Source organism: Talpa occidentalis, unplaced genomic scaffold (assembly GCF_014898055.3).
Source record: "Talpa occidentalis isolate TD23 unplaced genomic scaffold, MPIMG_talOcc4v2.1 talOcc4.3, whole genome shotgun sequence".
In the NCBI taxonomy this organism is placed as follows: domain Eukaryota; kingdom Metazoa; phylum Chordata; class Mammalia; order Eulipotyphla; family Talpidae; genus Talpa; species Talpa occidentalis.
In genome coordinates, this window is record NW_023603184.1 from 89865460 (window position 1) to 89886159 (window position 20700).

Genomic DNA, 20700 nt, shown 5'->3' on the forward strand with positions numbered 1-20700 from the left:
AGTGAGTGACCCAGCAACCCGGACAGCAAATCTCTCCCCTCCAGTGTGAGACTTCCACCACTCAATCCTCACTTCCCAGGTGGTATCAGTTTAAATTACAACAGGAAGAGTCAAACACACACACCGATTCATTATAATGCAAGTTAGCTCATGGTACTACCTAGTACTCAAACAACTGAGGAGAGGCCATTTCTGAGGACACAGGACCCTGGGAACGTTTCTTTCTTTGGGGTTGGTAGAGTGATTAGTGGCTAGGGAGGGTTCAGAGCACATGGAAGGAGGTGTTCCACAACTTACACTAACATCATAACATATCAATCCCAAGGTTCAAGTGTAAATATCAGAGAAAAATCCATCCTGAGCGGGTCCCCCACACACCTCGATCTTATTAACATACAATCAAGCTACAAAGACGGTAACTGTCCATTTTTCCTTCAATGTGGGCCTCGAAAAAGAAAGCATGTTGTGAAAGGGTTTGGGGCTCAAGAGCTGACAGTCACCTCTGCATGATCCAGTTACTGGAAAAGTTGGCGTGAACGCGTTTACCTGGGATGTGGGTTTAATTGGGGTGCAGGGTGTTTGTGCCGTAAATCCAAGCGGTTTTTGGAAACGACAGAAACCCCCCCCACCCCCCAAACCCCCACCCCCACTCCACCCCGCGCGCGTCAGCAGCAGGTCTTCTGGGGCGCAGCACCACGCGCCCTCCGCCTATCCCGCGAGCGGAGCTCGCCACCGCGGGGAGGTCGGGGTTGCAGCGCCGGAGCCGGGGCAGCTGGCCTCGCGGTGACTCGGCGATCTCAGGACTTTGCGCCCTAGGCCGGCCGGGAGCCCGGCGGGGCGGGGCGGGGCGGGGCGGCGCGGGGCGGGGCGGGCCCCCAAGCACCCTGTCCCGCCCGCCCGGGCTGGGCTGAGCGCACGATCAGGTCTTCCCAGAGTTGCAGGAGCGGCCGGGAGCGCTGAGAGCTGGTGCAGCTTCTGTCTACGCGGCGTGTCAGAGCGACATGAAAAGCAGATTTTAAAATGGGAATGAAAAAGGTAGAGATGCGTTGTGAAGCATGAACCCCAAAATAGTCTTACGAACGTGCCTATTGCTAGGCACACGGAATGAATGCCTGTACTGGAAGGCCTCATCGCGGCTGGGGGATGTAGCTCAGTGGTAGAGCGCGCGCTTCGCATGTGTGAGGTCCCGGGTTCAATCCCCGGCATCTCCAAACAGCCTGCGTAGCTTTTTCTTTTTCTGTTTTTAAGCTAAAATATTGCGTATCCCATTACCGGTGTATAATTTTGCTATATACTTCAGGACACCAAAAAAAAAAAAAACCACTAAATCGGAAATAGAAAAAAAGCAACAATTCTCTGGGAAATTGCTCACTCTGTTGCTCACATTAGGAGTGAAAACGGGAAATCATTCTTGATTCATGTTTCTCAAATCGCAGAAAGTCATGTTGCTCCTTAAGTGTGTTTGAATGTACCTAAAACACAGAAAAAAGGGGGAAAACTTCAGCTGCATTGGCCGGGAATCGAACCCGGGCCTCCCGCGTGGCAGGCGAGAATTCTACCACTGAACCACCAATGCTCATATAACCAATGTCTCTCCACATATTATTTGACAAATAATGTCATATGCACTCCCCCCCACCACAGTAATTATATATTTTTGTATGTGACATCAAGCAATAAAATTTTTATTAAATTATGGTAGCATTTGGAAAACATTAACATTTACCAAAAATGTCATTAATTTCTGTTGAATTTCATGAAAAGATTTCCTTTTAAACTGTCCTTGATGAGGGAGGGGGGCAAATGAAAATTTTGTTAAGTATGTACAGCATGCATAACACTGTATCCTCAGACAGGTAATTTTAATAACTCCCTCCATTTTTTTTCTTTTATCGTTTTGGCTATTCAGAAATATATCCCTGTTAGGGAGCAGTAAAGGGGAACTAGAGCTGTGATCCAAATCAGAAAGTAATTTGGAAATACTTTCAATACTTTCAACTCTAATCTTTTAGTTACCATGGGAAGTAAAATTGCAAACTATAGGACAAGGATACATAAGGAAGAGAGCGTAAAGTGAAAGAAAAGCCTTTATGGAAATTAATCTAAATATAAGCTAGAAGGCTCTGGGTTTGGACATCATAAGCCCTTTGTCTCTGTGAGGGAAAGTTCCAACAATTTGCAGGAACTTTGATGGTCAGAGAAAATTTTTTTAAATGTGAGAAAATAATAATAAACACATACCAGTTACTAGGTGCAAGTTACTAAGTTCATTTCACATGAAGTTCATCCCAGTGATGTAGGTAATTTAATTACCCCAACTTAATACCTGAGGAAATTGAGGGCTTTATAGGCATGACTGGTACACATGTAGTATCATATTTAGTATCTGGATGTTAGTTCTGCTTACAATACAATACATCACTCTGTATTTGCACAGGGAATACTGCATGTAGCTCAGCACAGCATGTATCAAGGATAGTTGACTGGAGTAAGAGAAAGATCATAAAAAGCTACTGATGTAATATAAGGATTCCTATAGTAAGATTCTTTTTAAGGACTTTTTAGTGTGTAGATACAAAATGAAATTTTAATACAAATACATTAATGAACTATAAAGACATAAAAGATGTGAAGAGAGTAAGGAATTAAGAAATCTAGAGTACAATCTGATATGGAAGAACAATATCAAATCATTTTACCTCTCAGAATCTTAATTCTTTAAAATGAGAAAATTCAAAAGAAATGCAGTTTTTGAATTGCATTTTGTGGGCCTTCCTGGTAGTGCAGGGGTTAAAGACACAGCACAATCAAGCTAGCACCAGCCACTGCAGCACAAGTCCTATCCCCAGCCCAACAAGGAGCACATGGCACAGCAGATCTTTCCTGTCTCACCTGCTGCTCCCCTCAGCAGTGTATTTCAGTAGATCTGCCTGTTCTGCTCCCCACTCTCTGATGAATCCTCTCACCCCCATCCCCATATTGCAACAGGGTGGTCCCCAGGAAAGGGGGAGGTTCCCTGCCCCACCCAAGGGAGGGTGGAGCTGAGCAGGAAGAGGAGAAGCTGCAGAAGAGACTGAGGAAGGAAGCAGGATGGAGCCAGGAGACCTGGAGGAGGCGCATGGAGCCTAGAGACACGTAAAGAAACTGCGCTTGTCTTTTGGTCGTGGACTGGGTGACACAGATGTGGGTGAGACCTGTGGGGAGGTGACAATGGCAGCTTTTATCTTGATGTTGATTTTGCTCTTTTCCTTCCGGGCTTGTCTGGTTGTTTGTGACCCTTTTCTGTGGGTCCCCACTGGAAGATGCTTTAGACTTGTAGCAGGCTTTGGGGCCTTGTTCTGGGCCGATCCCATATGGATGGACTTTTACCCACGAGGGGACGGGTAATTTGGGTGCTTCATTTAGAAACTAGACTCTTTGCCTTACCTGTATTGTTTCCTAGTTGTATTAAAGTTCCTTCCCATTAAAGTCTCATATGTTTTGTGTTGATGCGGCGGATGGCAGAACCCATTTAGAATAGGCAGGTTTGCGGGGCTTGGGCTACCCCTCTCCCTGTCCTATAACAATACCTCTAGCCTACACACCAGTTCTTGTATGCATAAATAAATAAATATTTTAAAAATTGCATTTTGAAGGACTGTAGCTTACTAAAAGTGCCTCAGGATCTTTGGCTGGTGGAGTACCACCTTCTTTGGCCAGCATCTTCTTTACCCCCTTCCACCAGCTCACTTTTAAATGCTATTTATTTATTTGCATTTGTTTGACACGTTGTAAGTCTGTAATAAGAAACTTTGAAAAACCCTGAACTTATTGAGTTAAATTCTTGAATTCTCCCATGCTTCTGACTGTATCCAGTGCTTGTATAAATAAGTAAATCTTTAAAAAAAATAATTAAAAAAAGTTCTTGAATTCTAAATTTTGAACTCCAAAATATTATGACTCAAAACAAAAAGCAGGACCTCCCCTCCTGGCGCAGTGGTTGAGCGCTGGGCTGCAAAGCTGCCCGCAGCCTCTGCAGTGCTGGGTTTATCTCCGGCCACCAGCGAGGATCCCACATGGTGCTCAGACCTCTCCTTCCATGCCTGCTGCTCCCCTCAGCAGTGTATTTCGTCTGTCTGCCTGTTCTGTTCCCCGCTCTGTCTCTAGTGAATTCTTTCACCCTCCTGCACTTCTGACTGTACCTGTAACAGGGGTGGTCCCCAGGAAAGGGAGAGGTTCCAGGTTCCCTGCCCCACCCAAGGGAGGGTGGAGCTGAGCAGAAAGAGGAGAAGCTGCAGAAGAGACTGAGGAAGGAAGCAGGATGGAGCAAGGAGACCTGGAGGAGGCGCATGGAGCCTAGAGACATGTGAAGAAACTGAGCTTGTCTTTTGGTCGTGGACTGGGTGACACAAATGTGGGTGAGACCCGTGGGGAGGTGACAATGGCAGCTTTTATCTGGATGTTGATTTTGCTCTTTTCCTTCCGGGCTTGTCCAGTTGTTTGTGACCCTTTTCTGTGGGTCCCCACTGGAAGATGCTTTAGACTTGTGGCAGGCTTTGGGGCCTTGTTCTGGGCCAATCCCATTTGGATGGAGTTTTACCCACGAGGGGATGGGTAATTTTGGGTGCTTCATTTAGAAACTAGACTCTTTGCCTTACCTGTATTGTTTCCTAGTTTTATTAAAGTTCCTTCCCATTAAGGTCTCATATGTTTTGTGTTGATGCGGCGGATGGCAGAACCCATTTAGAATAGGCAGGTTTGCGGGGTTTGGGCTGCCCCTCTCCCTGTCCTATAACATACCCAGTACTTGTATAAATAAATAAATCTACAAAAACAAACAAGCAAAAAAAAAAAAAAAAGCAATTAACAAAAATCTCAGCACAAGAAACACTACCAAAAGTATCAAATAGTTGGAAGCAAACAAATAAGTATAGTCTAAAGACAAACATAACTGATTGCCTACCAGAGGCCATTTTACTGAACTAAAAGTTTAAACCTGTCTACTTAGCCCTAGGGATAAAGTTGCTCCACCAACCCATTCTGGAAAATGTAAAGCTTAAGAAAACTTCAAAGAAATTCATCAGTGGGAAAATTACAAAAAGACAAATAAAGACCATGAAAAAAAGCTTGCAGGCCACATCCCCAGTTTCTAAGAATGATCACTCACTGAAGATTTTTCCAGCATGTTGAGGACTAGGCCATTTGAAATGGTGATATGACAACAATGTGTCAGAGAAGAAGAGAAACTAAAAGTAGGGCAAGTCACCCAGGAGGTATTATATGGGAGTGGCGATCCAATGAGATCCTGAGCCAATAGTGTGTGACCTGTCAAGGCCGGAGGGAGAAAGGTAGATGTAGAAATTCAGTTTAAAAGACTGGAGAATTGTGGTATAGTGCCTGGAAGTCAGGAGGAGCCAGGACTGGAAGGAAAAGGGTAGCAAAGAGTTCACTTGGGGAAATACTGGCTCTGAAATGGGAGGACACACCTACTAAGCAGTTGATGTCTAGATATGGAGATATCAAGACTACAGAGGTGGAGTTGAGAGTCCATTGACTAGAAATGAAAAGAAGGTAGATATGGAGGAAATCAAATAAAGAGAAGGTCACTGAGGGCAAAGCATTGGGAGGGTGTATTTAGCAAATGGCAGGGTTGCAGAGTGGGGTAGAGAGGCAGGAGTGTAGGGCAGAGAGGCAGGGGAGTGGGGCTTCTTCAGGCCCACAGAGTTCCCCTTTTGCTAATGCCGAGTAACACATCATGACAACCTGTATTGTTGTGTTTCATGGATAACTCTATCAATCCTGTGTCACATCAGAGATTTGGTGACAGACAGTAGTTTTGTTATTGGTGTGGTCAAGCATGGAGAGATCACAAGGTGGCCAGCAAGTGCCTTCTGGGTGGCACTTGCCCTAGTCTACCCTGCTCTCCTGCTCTGATGAGCTGCCCCCTGCTGAGGTTGGCAGAGAGGAAGAAAGCAGGGAGTGCCAAGAAATGTTACACAATCCTCTGTCTTAGGAAACCTGGTCATTGTGACAGCCCAGTGGGACAGGCAGGAGCTTGTAAATTACATCACAACACCTTGGAACACTTGCTCAAGGCACCTAGTCCCTGGTTGGTGTTAGCTCATGGTGGAAATGTGGCCAGGCTTATATCTGAAGAAAGCAACCCATTAAAAAACAGATATAGTTCATATAACACATAGCTACCAAAGCAATGACTTTTTTTTTTTAACTTGTGAGTGATTGTATTGATTTAATACATACAGCTTATTTCTGTCCCAGGTTACAAACTAGCCCTGGGGAAATGGTGGAGCCAGTCATTTGGATTGCCCTTTACTGGCTAGGAATTAAATCATTACTTATTCCATTTTAGAATCACAAGTAGTACCCCAAGGCCTACTTTCCTAAGGATTAAAATCAAGGCATGGAAATGAAGAATCCAGGTATAATTCTCAGATGCATACATATGTTGAGAATGCAGCAATTTTTCCTGGAAAGCTGTCACTGCAAAATCATCCTGCTTATGATATGCTCATTCCTAGTCCTCCGATATGTCCAATTAGTCAACAAGTCTGATATTTCCATTTTACAATGGCATTGACTCTTGCTCTTCCTCTTCTTGTCCATTTCACTACTAAAGCAGACCCTTTTCAGCTCTCTCCTTAGGCTACCTTGGAGACCCCTAATTTCCTTTGCCATCCTGCTGAATTTTCTCTATCCCTCTCCTATTCCTTTCTGCTCACCCTTCCTCCTGTTTCTTATGACCTTTATGTTTGAAAATGTAATCACTTCTTACTTGCTAGTTCAAAACTGAAATAATTGCAAAAGATAAAAAAAAGAAAAAAAATCAAAATTGAATGTCAAATCCACATAGAGTCCTTAGATTGGAGAAAATATGGGTGTAAATTCTTCATCCTTCTCTCAATACCCACTTCTGGATGCGGCATTTATTTAAATATTCTTGAACTATGACACTAGCCACCCAAGTCTAATAGTGGCTTTCTACTTCCTTGCAAAGGACTTCCTCTTTTTCCTCCCAAATTATTTGTTTTTTTTTTTTAAATGTATTTTCTCATAAGCAACCCATACACACAATGCAAAATTCAAAGGTTATTAAAAAATATGTTTTTTATCTGACCCCAACCCACCCTAGTTCCTGGCTTCCCTTTTTCTGGAGGCAATGATTGTCTTTCCCTTTATAGATACGCAATATAGATATAAATATTGTAGTTTACTTTTAAACACACATAGTACCTACTATATATATATGTACACACAGTTGCACTCATTGTTTCTATTCTTTACATTTTCAGAAAAATAAATCTCAGAAATATTTTCCTCTAAGTTCATAAAAAGTCATCTCTTTTTAATCACTTCACTTTCATTTTTAACTGCCTTTACTGTCTAGGCATCAAAACATTATTTATTGCCTCTCACAATCACAAGTAGAGCCCCAAGGCCAGGTTTCCTAAGGATTTAGAATCAAAGCATTGGAAATGAAGAATCCCGCTAGAACACTAAGAAACATGAAAATGGTGAGCCTGTCCATCACATAAGGGTACCACATCACTTTACCAGTTCCTTTCCTAAGGGCATTTTGGCCATTTCTGGTCTTTTGCTGGTAGGAACAACGCTGCAATGAATATCGTTGAACAAATATCATTTTGTTTGCATATGAAAATATCTGCAAGATAAATTCCTAGAAGTGCAACTGCTAAGTCGAAGGGTGGTTATATTTTAAATTTTGATACATACTGTGGAATTACTCTCCAGATAGGTCTTTGTTTCTTAAAACATCCCCTTCACCATATTACTTTTGCTCAAAAACTTCAGGGGAACTTAATTTCAACCTCTGTTTTTAAATCTCGCTAGATTCAGGGCCTCCATGGTGGTGCAGCGGTTGAGCACTGGGTTGCGAAGCTGCCCACAGCCTCTGCAACACCAGTTTGATCCCTGGCTGCATCCTGGCCTCCGGAGGAGGGTCCCACATGGCCTGCAGACCTCTCCTGCCGCCCACTGCTCCCCTCAGCAGTGTACTTCGGTCTTTCTGCCTGCTCTGCTCCCCACTCTGGCTCGGTGAATTCTCTCACCCTCCGGTGCTTCTGACTGTACCCCGTGCTTGCATAAATAAATAAATAAATCTTTAAAATAAATAAATAATTCTTGCTAGACTCAGGTCAAGCTTCACAGATATGTAAGCTGTGCATTGCACAGAGCTCCACACTTGACTTAATGCTCTGCTGTTGTCATTTTTAATTTTTGAGCAAGGTGTCCTGCATTTTTTTCTGGCCCTAAAAATTATTAGTCTCAGACTGCCCAAGACCCAGTTGCATTTTACCTATTGTGGTCACACATATGGGCTATTCTCTGTTAAGCAAAAAACCCCATACCTGATGATGTTGACTTTGTCTAGGTTGCTTCTCTTTCTGGGAAATTCCCCCCTTTTTCTCTGTGCATCTTTCACAGAGTAGTTTCAGCTTTCGATCCATCTGAAGGCCTTATTCAATCATTCCAATCATCTTGTATTTTTCCTTTTTCTCTTTAACTCCAAAGCTCTGTCTCTTCCATTCTATAGCTTGCTACTCATCAGCTCTGGTTCTGCCCCTCAAATGCTTTCAATAGTAGGTGAGTCACTTATTTCTTGTAGGACTCAGTTTCCTTGGGAGTAAACAGGAGGCTATTTTTCTGGATTACCAAAGTTCTTATCAGCACTAATAATCTGTGAGCTTTTTGTAATGCTTTAAAAGAGGATGAATTTGAGGCATAGAGAAAATATGTAAGTTTATGGAACACATACTTGAATTCTAAGAGTGGTCGAAGTAGAATGAAAGAGTAATAGATTGTAGAGCAATAAATTTGGAAGAAGGCATTTTCTCATTAATTTTTAAAACATTATTAAAGAAATTCATGTTTGAAAGGAGATATCACTTTACACTTACAAAACTAGACAACATTATGACGGTGAACATGCTGAGGGTGGCCGGGTGTAGGGGCAGGAAGGGCACAGAGCAGGTTTTCTGATCTGGCAGACGGGTAAAGGAGGATTCCTGGAGACCTCAGTGGGTTTCTCAGGCTTTTATTGAGCTTTACATGCATTGCAGCAAAGAGGTACATGACAGGCAGGAGTGCCAGGGGGCCAGGAGCCAGGCAGGCCTTCAAGCCCCCCTGTAAGTCTTCACCCTGGGCTTCTCTGGCTTCTTTCACCCCTTCTCTCTCCTGACCCTCTCCTGCTTCTCCTGGTGACTATCTCTATACCCCTCCCATGGCCTACAGAAGTAAACAAGTCAGCTTACAACAATGTAACAACTGCAAGTGGCCCATCAGGCAGGGCAATCCTAATGGTGGGAGAGCAGAAAAGCCTGAAAACCATTTACCCTGCAATCCACCCCCTCAGGGTTTTCTGCCATACAATCTGTATACATGTACATACAATTTTACCTTAACAAACACAAACACAGCAGCCATGGCCCACAAAAGAAAATACAACAGAACACAAATAATTCCAGGCAGGCTACCAACCTAGTCGCAAAAGACGATTATTGGCACCAGCAGATGATCCACCACTTCTGCCACCAAAGGCACTGCTCATGCAAGGGGGGAACCACTCAGGCATCTGCCTTAACACAGCAGGACCCAGGAGCCAGAAGTCAGGCTTCCTGGCCTTCTTTGGCTGTGCTCTTGGCCACAAGCCACACACCACATCCACCCCCAGGATGCACTCACTCTTGGACTGGCGATTCTTTACTCGTTGGGGGTAATCGCCCAATGCTCAGGGTTTTCTGTCTGGGTCACTCCAACACTCGGCTTTCATAGCCACCAATGCGACACGCAGACCCCTGCATTTAGACCAACCCATTGCACAAGCACATGAGTCGGGGATCTGTGAATACAAGCTCCATATGCGGCCTCTCTTGCGTCCCGTCTTTGGCTATGGGCTCCACCACAAGCCACATTCCCTACCCGTCCCCCAAGGACGGGTTCCTCAGCAACTCCCCCCCAACTCAAAAGTGAGCAGGGCATCACCCACAGATGATTTTAAGAGACTCACTGGCCTACTTTAGCATACTTAGGCTGCTTAACAGCTGCTCAGGGCTTCCCAATGGCAGCACCAGCTTTTGCCTTTCTAAGCTGGTGCTTTTCCTCTGCCTGGCTGCTGGGCACACAGCGTTTGGCCACCTAGGCCCACTGGCCACCCCCAGATTCCCATCTCCTGGGGTGTACAAACAATACCATCCTCCCCCAGTGTAGGGTAAAGAAAATGTCAGGCTTTTCTGCCCTTCCGCCATCAGGATAGATGATGGATCCTTGTCCTGAATGCATGCCTGATGGCGGGCACCTGGAATAGGGTGTGGGCATAGGTAGATGGGATTCAGCTGAGTTAAGGCTTTGCTTTTAAGGGCGGCGTCACGGGGACGCAAGCAGCAGCAGCAGCAGCAGCAGCAGCAGCAGCAGCAGTAGAAGCCGAAGCAGAAGCCGAAAGAGAAGCCGAGAAGCAGCAGAACGAACGCCAGAGAGCCCAGATAGAGTGAAGACTTGCTGGGGGCTGGGAGGCCTGCCAGCCTCCCAGCCCCCCAGCCAGCACCCCTGCCTGCCATATGCCTGGTGAACCCCAAATAAAAGACCTGCAAAACTACTGAGGACTCTGACTCCTCCTTTACCCGGTCTGCATGGGATCAGAAAACCTGCACTGTGCCCGTTCCTGCCTTTACACCCAGGGTCCCCAAAATGTAACATTACCCTGCCAAAGTTCCTCCACCTTCTGCCGGGATTGTTAAGGCCAAGTCCATCAGTCTTTTCCTGCATCAGCACTGGGCAAGCTCCAAGTCATGGTCCTTTCTTCCCCAACGGTTCTGCTGCCTCAGGGGTCCTCGGCTTGTTGTAGGGGCAGGAAGTCCACAGTGCAGGTTTTCTGATCCAGCAGACCAGGTAAAGGAGGAGTCAGAGTCCTCAGTGGTTTTTTGTAGGTCTTTTATTGGGATTTAGCCGATACGTGGCAGGCAGGGGTGCTGAGGGGCCGGGAGGCTGGCAGTCCTCCCAGCACCTAGCAAAGCTTCACTCTATCTGGGCTCTCTGGTGTTCTCTCTGCTTCTCTTCTTCTTTCAGCTTTCATTTGTTCTTGGCTTCTGCTGGCGTCCCCGTGACGCCGCCCTTAAAAGCCCAGTCTCAGCCCAGGTGAATCCCATCTTCCTATGCCCACACCCCACTCCAGGTGCCTGCCATCAGGAATGCTTTCAGGACCTCAAGGATCCATCATCTATCCTGATGGCGGGAGGGCAGAAAAGCCTGACATTTTTCCTTACCCTACACTGGTCCTCGAGGGCCCTCTCCTCCTCCAGGCGAGGTCTCGTCCCGCAGCTCCTGTGTGAATTTTTTCATTTGCTCTTAAATGTGCTGTGTTGATTTATAACTGTAGCCCATTTCCGCAAACCCCATCAGCTGTGCACACACACACATACGCATATATGTGCATTCACTTTTTTTCTAAAAGGAAATATAACATAAAAAGAAACTTACAGGGCATATGTGAGAATAGGGTAGATGAGAGTAGGACATCCTTGAGTATGCATTTTTATATAGCCTTGCATTTTGTACCATTTAAACATACCAAATGGTAATATTTAATATGAAATGATGAAGAGAGAAAACCCTAAAATTTAAATGTAAATAGAAACCAGAAGCCTAGCAGTGTATAAATCATGATCATTATAGAAAAAGATAAACTCAATGGCATTTGAACACAGTGCTTTGACTATATATGCTTAGTGACATATTTTCTTTTTTTGGGGGGTGGGAACCCTCGCCGGTGGTTGGGGATCGAACTGGCGCTGCAGAGGCCGTGGGTAGCCTCGCAACCCAGTGCTCAACCACTGCGCCACCAGGGGAGGCCCACGTAGTGACATATTTTCTAAGGAAAAAAATTACAAAGAAATCTTGAACTTTATGTGATAGATATGCCATTAATAGTGATATTGGTATAGCTATTCTGAAACAATATGTATTGTAGGATAGTGAAAATGAATAATATATTGTTTATTTAATGGATTAAATTTCTCTTTGGAGAAGGAGATTAAAATAGATGTGGGAAATAGGAGGAAAAACTTTGTGTTACGGAATTTGAAGTGGAGATTATCACTACTATCACCAGTTTCCAATGAACATAGCTCCGTGACTTGTTTCTAAAGAGCTTCATGATCCATTGTAGGATTGTGGGGGTTGGTAGGGGGAGAAAGGCTCATTCTGAAAAAGCATGTGTAGTACAATCACATTTTTGTGAGAAAGGTAGTGTATCTAATTGTCAAGAGAGGACTGTATGGAAGAGAGGATTATGGGGCCATTATAGTGTGTGCTAAGTGCACCATTACCAGCTGTGTGAGCTTTAGTGGGGTACTTAACCTTTCTGGCTTAGTGTTAAAACATACTGAGTAGGGAAACAATACATATTATTTTTTAACAATATAATTATCTGAATATCTTTAATTCAGTGAAAAATTATCAGCTGTTAGCTTGAAGTTTGATGAGGGCAGGTTAATGCTTTTCAAGTGTTCACCATTTGTCATTATTTCAGTTACTTATCCACAGCTAGGGTCTGGTTTTGCAACTCAGTTTTGCAACTCAAAAACTTGATTTGTTGATGTATCGGAATAAAACCGGAATGTATCTAAGTCAGATACAGGTTAAACAAGAAAGACAACTATTTGGTTCCCAGTTCAAACTACAGAGTTCTACTTGATCTGCATTATTTTCTACATACGACCAGAGCGTTTTTCTTCTTATGGCAAAGTATAAGGGATGTCAGACTGTGATTTGATGGATGTTGGTAAACATGGAGTTAGAGCATGGAAAATTAATTGTAAATTCAAATGTTTAATGGCATCAGCTTATGAAATACCAAATAGGTCCATGTTCACAATAGGTATATAGTCTATCATAAAAATTGAATAGGCCCCATGGACTAGGCCCTTCATATCCTGCACATAGCTAAAATGTGCTTCTGTAATCCAAGATGATATACCCAAGACCTTCTCAGAGACACATTTTTTCTTTAGATGTATTGGTGGCACTAATAAAATTACAGCTGATTCTAGCTTTTCTGCTCCTTGTTTAAGAGATTGTTTTTGCTGCCTTTAATACATCTTTCTTAACCATTGGGTGGGCATACTATTGTTTCTAGGCTATATCTAGAATATAAAATATATGCTAAATAATATGACATGGCAAGCAAAGACTTGTTCAGGGAAATGTTTATTCACAACTAGAGAGTATTTATGATGACTTATAGTATAGTGGATCATAAAAATATCTAATTTCCCTGTGTTCAAACCAGCCAGCCCAGTCCTATCTCTCCCCTCCGGTTTATACTTGCATGCCATAGAATATTGGGTCTTCAGTTCTGGCTTTTTTGTGTGACTATTCTATTGTTTCCTCTTTTCTGTGGCCCTCAGAGTTGCTCTTGGAAACAATTCCCAACTTTTCTGCTTCCCGGGTGCTCCCTCTTTATGGTATTTATCACCTTTAACCTAATGCTCCTTGGTTCATTTCAGTTTCTGAGGCCTCAGACTGGATGTCATTGACCTACAGAGTAGGGCCAAGGCAACATATTGAGCAACTCTGTGCCCACCTTAGCATTTTGAACAGTTAACTTTCTGTTTGGGGTAATGCAATCAACAAATCCATCTTTTCAGTTATTTGTAAATGCCTTGAGCTTTTTCTATCCAGGATTGAGTTATCCTAGCAGCAAAGATAGAAAAGTGAGTAAGATATCCTAATCTAAACTTGCATATTTAACTTTGGTTAAACACTTAAGACCCATTAGCACATTTGTCTTTATTTTTATTTGCACTCATTAACTGCAAGGGGTTGTATTACAAAGTCATATACTGTTTGATTTTGTTTTGCTCCTTAGCATTCATGACCATCTTATCTTGAGTTTATGTTTAAAAGGTTAATACTGCTATTAGTTACTTGGAGACCTCTTCACTTTCCCCCTTTCCTCTATTATATATATGTGTGTACAGTGTTTACCCAAAAAGGATATTGCACTAGTGAAAGGAATATTCCATTTGGTCAATTAACTGAATATCTAATGCGAACAAATTATTTCCAATTTAATGTGATTTTTTTCCCACTTCTAAGATTAATTCTCTATAGTGGGAGAAAGATAACAGGGTTGGTAGAGATAAGTAAAACCACATGTAGCATTTTTAAGAAGCTAATCTTTGTTCAGTTAGAACTAACAAAAATAATTACCATAAACTAGAATGCCTCTAATTAGCAGATGGGGAAGCTAGGGATTAAATAACCTGCTTAATAGCTTTCAAAAAGTGGAAAGTTTGGGATTCTGACTCCAGAGGTTATAATTGCCTTATTATTGGCTTATAATTGGTCTAGAATAGACCCATTGCAAATTTGATATATTCGATTTGTACAAATTTCCAGTCATACTTGGTCATATATGTTAAACAGTGCAACAATGGATATTTCTAGCTGTTTTTTTCTTTTAGCACCAGGTAGCTGGAAGATATCAAAGTAATAAGATATCTTCTACTTTGACCATAAGTCATTAAACCTGAAATTGTTCCTCAGAAAGGTAAGCAATTATCATATCCTGACTCCGTGATGCTATATTATAGAAACAATACAGTCTATTAAAATAGCATGTGAAATGTTTGAATTATTATTGATAAGAAATATTCTTATAGAACATTTCATGGGTTTAAGGAATATTATGGATGATCAGACATGTCAAGTTTACTCAGATACTAAGTAGTTTCCTTGACTCCGTTTCCAGAATGAAAATGCTTGCCCAAGTCAGCTGAGAACTCTGCAAATGACCCAAAGCCTCTAGCAATGAGCTGCCTACAAGAGGTAAACTTAATAAGTAAGTATTAGAAAAGTCTGTAGACAACTGCACAACACTTGTGGCATGGTAAAATGGTTAAAAGTACCCAATCTGGTACTTTTAAAATGAAACCAAGTTTTATTTTATTCTATTTTATTTTTAAAGTGTATTTTTTTTATTTTCAAGATGTACTGTTTTTTATTGAGGTATAGTTTTTACAACACTCTATGATTTAGGGGTACAGGTTCACACCTCTTCATTTATATGTTACCACACCACATCCATGAGCTAAGCATGCATATCCTCCACCAAAATCCATTGGGCCTCCTTCCTCTTTCCCCCACCCTCACTTTCCCCCTTTGAAGATACCAAGACTTAATTCCACTTCTTTTTTTTCTTTTTTTTAAAGATTTACTTATTTATGCATACAAGAACTGGGGTATAGGCCAGAGGTGGGGGGGGGGCTGAAAGGATTCACCAGAGAGAGTGGGGAGCAGAACAGTCAGATCTACTGAAATACACTGCTGAGGCAAGGCAGGAGAGGTCTCCTGTGCCATGTGGGTAGCTCCCTGGCTGGCAGGGATGGAACTCTGTGGCTGGCGGTAGCTTGATAGCACTGTCTTGAACCCTTGTGCCACAGGGAGGCCCTTGATTCCACTTCCATCTCTTACCAGTTCTGTGATCTTAGGCCAGATAAAATGGCAAAATGGTCATACAACTATATTGATCTCATAGGGTGGCTCTGCGATCTGAGCTAATAGATATAATACTCTTGCATAGTGTCTAAGCAAATCATAAGTTTGGCTCAGTAATTGTTAGCTATTAAGAATAATAAATGAGAAACAATATTGTTAAACTATTCTTAACCAGTATAAAGATAAGCAACATGTATATGAGGACAAATAAATATAAAACTTAGAGAAGAAATTATATAATAAATAAAATATATTTTTGCTGAATTTATAAAAGTGACTTCTGAATTTTATCAATATTTCATAATCTTTGCTTATAATTTTTGGACCTATTTTGGTAGTGGTGATATCAAAGTTAATAATCATAATGATCCTTTATATTTATGGTACACACAGTCACAAAGAACTTTCATGGACTATTTGCTTTGCAGCAATGTGTGATAGTAACATTGCCTTGTTTTGCAGTGAAGAAACTGAAAGTGAGAAAAATAAATATTTTAAAGAGGTTGAAATGGGAATCAAGCAGATTTTTCTCATTCTAAATTCTTGAATATTCCTTCATGGGAGTATATAGCTACAGTGATTTGTATACTTAATATAATTAGTGAACCAACGGGAAATACTCAATTCAATTTAAATTGCCTCAAAATTTCAGTCACTTCTGCTTAAATAATTTGCAATGCTATATTTAGAAGTTTTGATGCAAATGTTCAAATCTCTTGAAGACAAAACTGGATTTTCCTTACCACTGAAGGATAGTTTTGATGTAGTTCTTGCTGTCACTTAAATTTAAAAATTATAATACAAATACAGAGTACATGTTATTAATCTATTCTCATCTTAGCATTCTAAGTGAAACTCAGAATTGATGTTTTAAAGCAGGTTACTTGTTGTAGAACATAAGTGACATACAATTTATTACTTACCTATGTCTTTTATTCTTCAAATTTTATATAAACTGAAAGTCAAACCAACACTCTCATAATTGATGCTGAAACACAAAGAAAGAATCAATGTGAGGTCAAACATTCACATTAAAATTTAAATATTAGGTCTCTGATATGAAAGTATTCATAATGTTTCTATGGATATAAGAAATACGCAGGGCCTGAATAGTTTAGACAGTCACATGCTTTACAGAATAGGTGTGAACAAAGACCTCAAGTTACTTTTTAGTTTTGCAGTTCTGTGACATTTCATGGTTTTAGCAGCATCATGTTATTGGTGAACTATATTAAAAAAGAAATCAACTTTTTACATTTAAAGTGGGTGAGATCTAAAAACTTTTTCAAAGGTTATTTAATACATTTCTTTAATGAGAACTTGTTTTTTTTAAATGATTATGATTTCAATGCCATTTACATTTTTAAAATGGGGAATGCCATCAATTATTCCATATATATTCTATACAATAATGACATTCCCAGAAGGAGTCAACAGGCCTTTCACATATGTTGTTAAATAAAACAGAAAGCTATTACATAATATCTCATTAGATTCAGAAATTACATTTTTATGATGAGTTGATGTGCTTTTATTTCCTGTCTTTTATTTATTTGTTTTTAAAGATATATTTTATTCATGCATACAAGAATCAGGGCACAGGCCAGAGGTGCGGAGTGTGAGAGGATTCACCAGAGACAGAGTGCGGAGCAGAAAAGGCAGATGCACTGAAATACGCTGCTGAGGGGAGTAGTGGGTAAGACTGGAGAGGTCTGCTGTGCCATGTGGGTCAGCTCCTGGCCAGGGATGGAACTCATGCTGCAGATTGCTTTGTAGTGCTGAGACTTAATTCCTTGTGCCACCAGGGAGGTCCCCTTTCCTCAGTCTTTTAGACCATACAATGACATGTGGAAAAGTATAACAGGAAGAAATTCTAATCCAAGGTTTTTAATTTAATTATTTTAGCATCGGGGCCTCCAGGGTGGCTCAAGGGGTTAAGCATCAGCACTATGAAGCAATCTGCAGCTACTGCAGCATGAATTCAATCTCCAGCCAGGGAGCTGACCCACATGGTGCAGCAGACCTCTCCTGTCATGCCCACTGCTCCCCTCAGCAGTGTATTTCAGTAGATGCACCTGTTCTGCTCCCCACTCTGTCTCTGGTGAATCCTCTCACCCGCTCCCCCCACCTCCACACCCCTCTCTGGCCGATATCCCCATTCTTGTACTCATAAATAAATAAAAATAATATTTAAAATAAGAAAAAAAATTACTTTAGCATTCATTAAATCATTCTTGAGAGTTTTGATGTGCCAGACACTCTGAGTCATTGAAGAGACATCAAGGAACCAGGAACACAACAGAAAAAACCCCTGTTGTCAATGGCACTGGCATTTTAATCAATAAAAGAAACAATAACTTAGACAAAATGTATAGTTTTCTACATGGAGATAAGGGCTGTGGAGAAAAAAGTAAACCAGAGAAAAATATTTAACAGGGTAGCTGGTAAGGGACCAAAATTGTAAGTAGGGTGTGAGGGAAGGCCTCCTTAGGAAGTGACCTGTGAGGAAAGACCTGCTGGGAGGTGGTATTCTTGCAGAGAGATACTAAATACAGAAGAACTGAGGTGAAAGGTGTTTTTTAAGGGAAAAAACCTTAAGAAAACTGGAGAGAGATTCTGGAATGGAATGAAGAAGAGGGAGAGTAGTAAGAAAAGAGGTTAGGGAGGTGGGCTGGGTTGCTCTTACCAAGGCAAAGCCTGTTGGCTTTCGCGCTGAATGATTTGGGAAGCTTCTGGGAGATTTTAAGCAGAATGACCTGACTTTTACTTAACAGAAGTAGTCTAGTAGCTGAGTTAGAAATAGAGGGAGTGGGAAAAGAAAAGAAGCAATAAGTGAATTTTAGAGGTTATTTAAATAATTAAATAACTGTGCAAAAGATGGTGGAAGCTTTGGCCATGAGGGTATCAGTAATGATGGTGAGAAGTGGTAAGATTATGAATATATTTTGTAGCTAGAACCCAGAGTTGGATGACTTCAAAGCTGAGATGAAATTAGACCCAGAGAGGCTGTGATTTGACTTAGAACAGGTAGCCTGTTCGTGGCAGAGCTGGCTTGGAATCATAGGTCTCTACATGGTCTTATACTTTTCTCAATAACCTCACTTACATAAGAAATGAAAGTCATCCTTTGAAATTAAACTGGAAAAAATGTGTCAGGATTCATGGCTTAAAACTAAATGAGACTATTTCAAAGTCTCTCCATGTTATATTATTTTATCCCAAAGTTCAAACTCATTTACCTGGCATATTTGGACAAATTTGATATGGATTAATTTTCTTCCTGTTTATCCAGTGGTTAGCATCTGACTCTATTCCTTCATTTATTCATGTGTTTTTTTTTAGTGATTCTTGAATTCCTACTAAAGTACAGGTACTGGAGCTTAGCTCCTACTGACTCCACTGAAACATCGTCTTGACTGTCTCCAGGCTCTATTGGTCACTCACTCCTTTGATTTATCACCCAGAATTACACTGACCTGCTTCACAGTCTGGTTTCCTAATGAAATTTAAGCAATTTGAGCCCAGGATTAAGTCTTTTTTATCTTTGCATTTTCAGAAACTAGCACATTGTCTCACACGTAGTAAGTGTTCATTGAAACACCTAATATCCTAATACATTTCACTCTGAAGAATTTGGCTCTGGATTACTTTCTGTTTTTTTTTTTTTTTATCACTTCTTTTGCAAGGTGAATGATCAATAAAAAAGTCATCACTGAAAAGTTAAAAAATATTATTTGATTAATACTCTGAGACTTTGAATAAAATTAAACATATGCCAGAAGATTGAAACTATGATTGATTTGATGATGTGGAGTAAAGTTTTAATGAAGAGGCAATGATTTCCTATTTGTATTTTGTGTATTCAAGTTCTTGAGCAGGCTGATAAAAATTAATTATGATTTATTCCTTAAAAAAAGATTACTTAATTTACCAAATATTTATTGAACACCTATTATCTCAGGATTTTCCAAAAAAATGTTGGCTAATGAAATGCTTGTCAGTAGCATACAGTCATTTACATTTTTAAATTTATTTTATTTTAATTTTTTAAAGATTTATTTACTTATTTAAGCACTCGGTACAGCCAGAAGCGCGGGAGGGTGAGAGAATTCACCAGAGCCAGAGCAGGGAGCAGAGCAGGCAGAAGGACCGAAGTACACTGTTGAGGGAAAGCGGGCAGCAGGAGAGGTCTGCGCGCTCTGCGGGACCCTCCTCTAGGGACCCTCTTCCAGTGGTCGGGGATCGAACCGGTGCTGCGGAGGCTGCGGGCAGCTTCACAACCCAGCGCTCAACCGCTGCGCCACCGGGCAGGCCCTTGAAATTTATTTTAACTTCTTTTTTTTTTTTTTTTAATAGAGGCATGCTTTATTTATTTGTTTGCTGGTTTGTTTGTTTGTTTTGTTTATACATGCACAGGGTACAGTCAGAAGCAGGGGAGGGTGAGAGAATTCACCAGAGCCAGAGCGGGGAGCAGAGCAGGCAGAAGGACCGAAGTACACTGCTGAGGGGGCAGCGGGCGGCAGGAGAGGTCTGCGCGCCATGTGGGACCCTCACCCGGTGGCCAGGGAGCAGCCGGGGATCGAACCGCCGCCGCAGAGGCCGCGGGCAGCTTCGCAACCCAGCGCTCAACTGCTGCGCCACCGGGGAGGCCCTATTTTAACTTCTTTATATTAACTGCAGTTAATGGATATTAAATTCAAAAGTAAGTTGATTTAAAAGAAAGTTAGGTTAATAGTAAGATTAAAAAGTAAGTTTATTTGAAGGGAAACGTTAATAACAAATGAAACAAAGATAGTGAGAGACATGTACAAATAGTAGAAGTTTGAGAAGTATTTTACCATGAATCATAAAATGCCATTAAGTGATTTCCATAGAAGCTCAGTCATATGGACTCTAAAGGACTGTAGTGGATAATGAAGCTATATCTCGTGAAGAAATAGCATATCTTTCCACATTTAAAAAGAAAAATTATTAGTATTCCAGCTGTCTTCTTGCTCTTGTTTAAGTCATACGTATGAGTAACAGAAAGCCTCCTCCCCATTGGTCTCATCTTCATCTATTCTAGTCCCCACATTTCCCATTTTGCTTTTCTTCTTTTTTTCTCTTGACCTCTTTTGCATTTTAAAATCATCATTATTCTCCTTATCAATAAAAACAAATTTGAAGAAATAAAATGTAAAATTTGCGTTA

At 41.4% G+C, this 20700-nt stretch overlaps 2 non-coding genes across 2 annotated transcripts; one reads left to right on the forward strand and one right to left on the reverse strand.

Moving 5' to 3' along the window:
• The first annotated feature begins 1139 nt into the window (after nt 1–1139).
• TRNAA-CGC (transfer RNA alanine (anticodon CGC)) lies at nt 1140–1211 on the forward strand. Its single transcript has one exon. It is a non-coding gene; the product is annotated as a tRNA-Ala (tRNA).
• A 294-nt stretch (nt 1212–1505) lies between these two features.
• TRNAG-GCC (transfer RNA glycine (anticodon GCC)) lies at nt 1506–1576 on the reverse strand. The gene has a single exon. It is a non-coding gene; the product is annotated as a tRNA-Gly (tRNA).
• Between the last annotated feature and the right edge of the window lie 19124 nt (nt 1577–20700).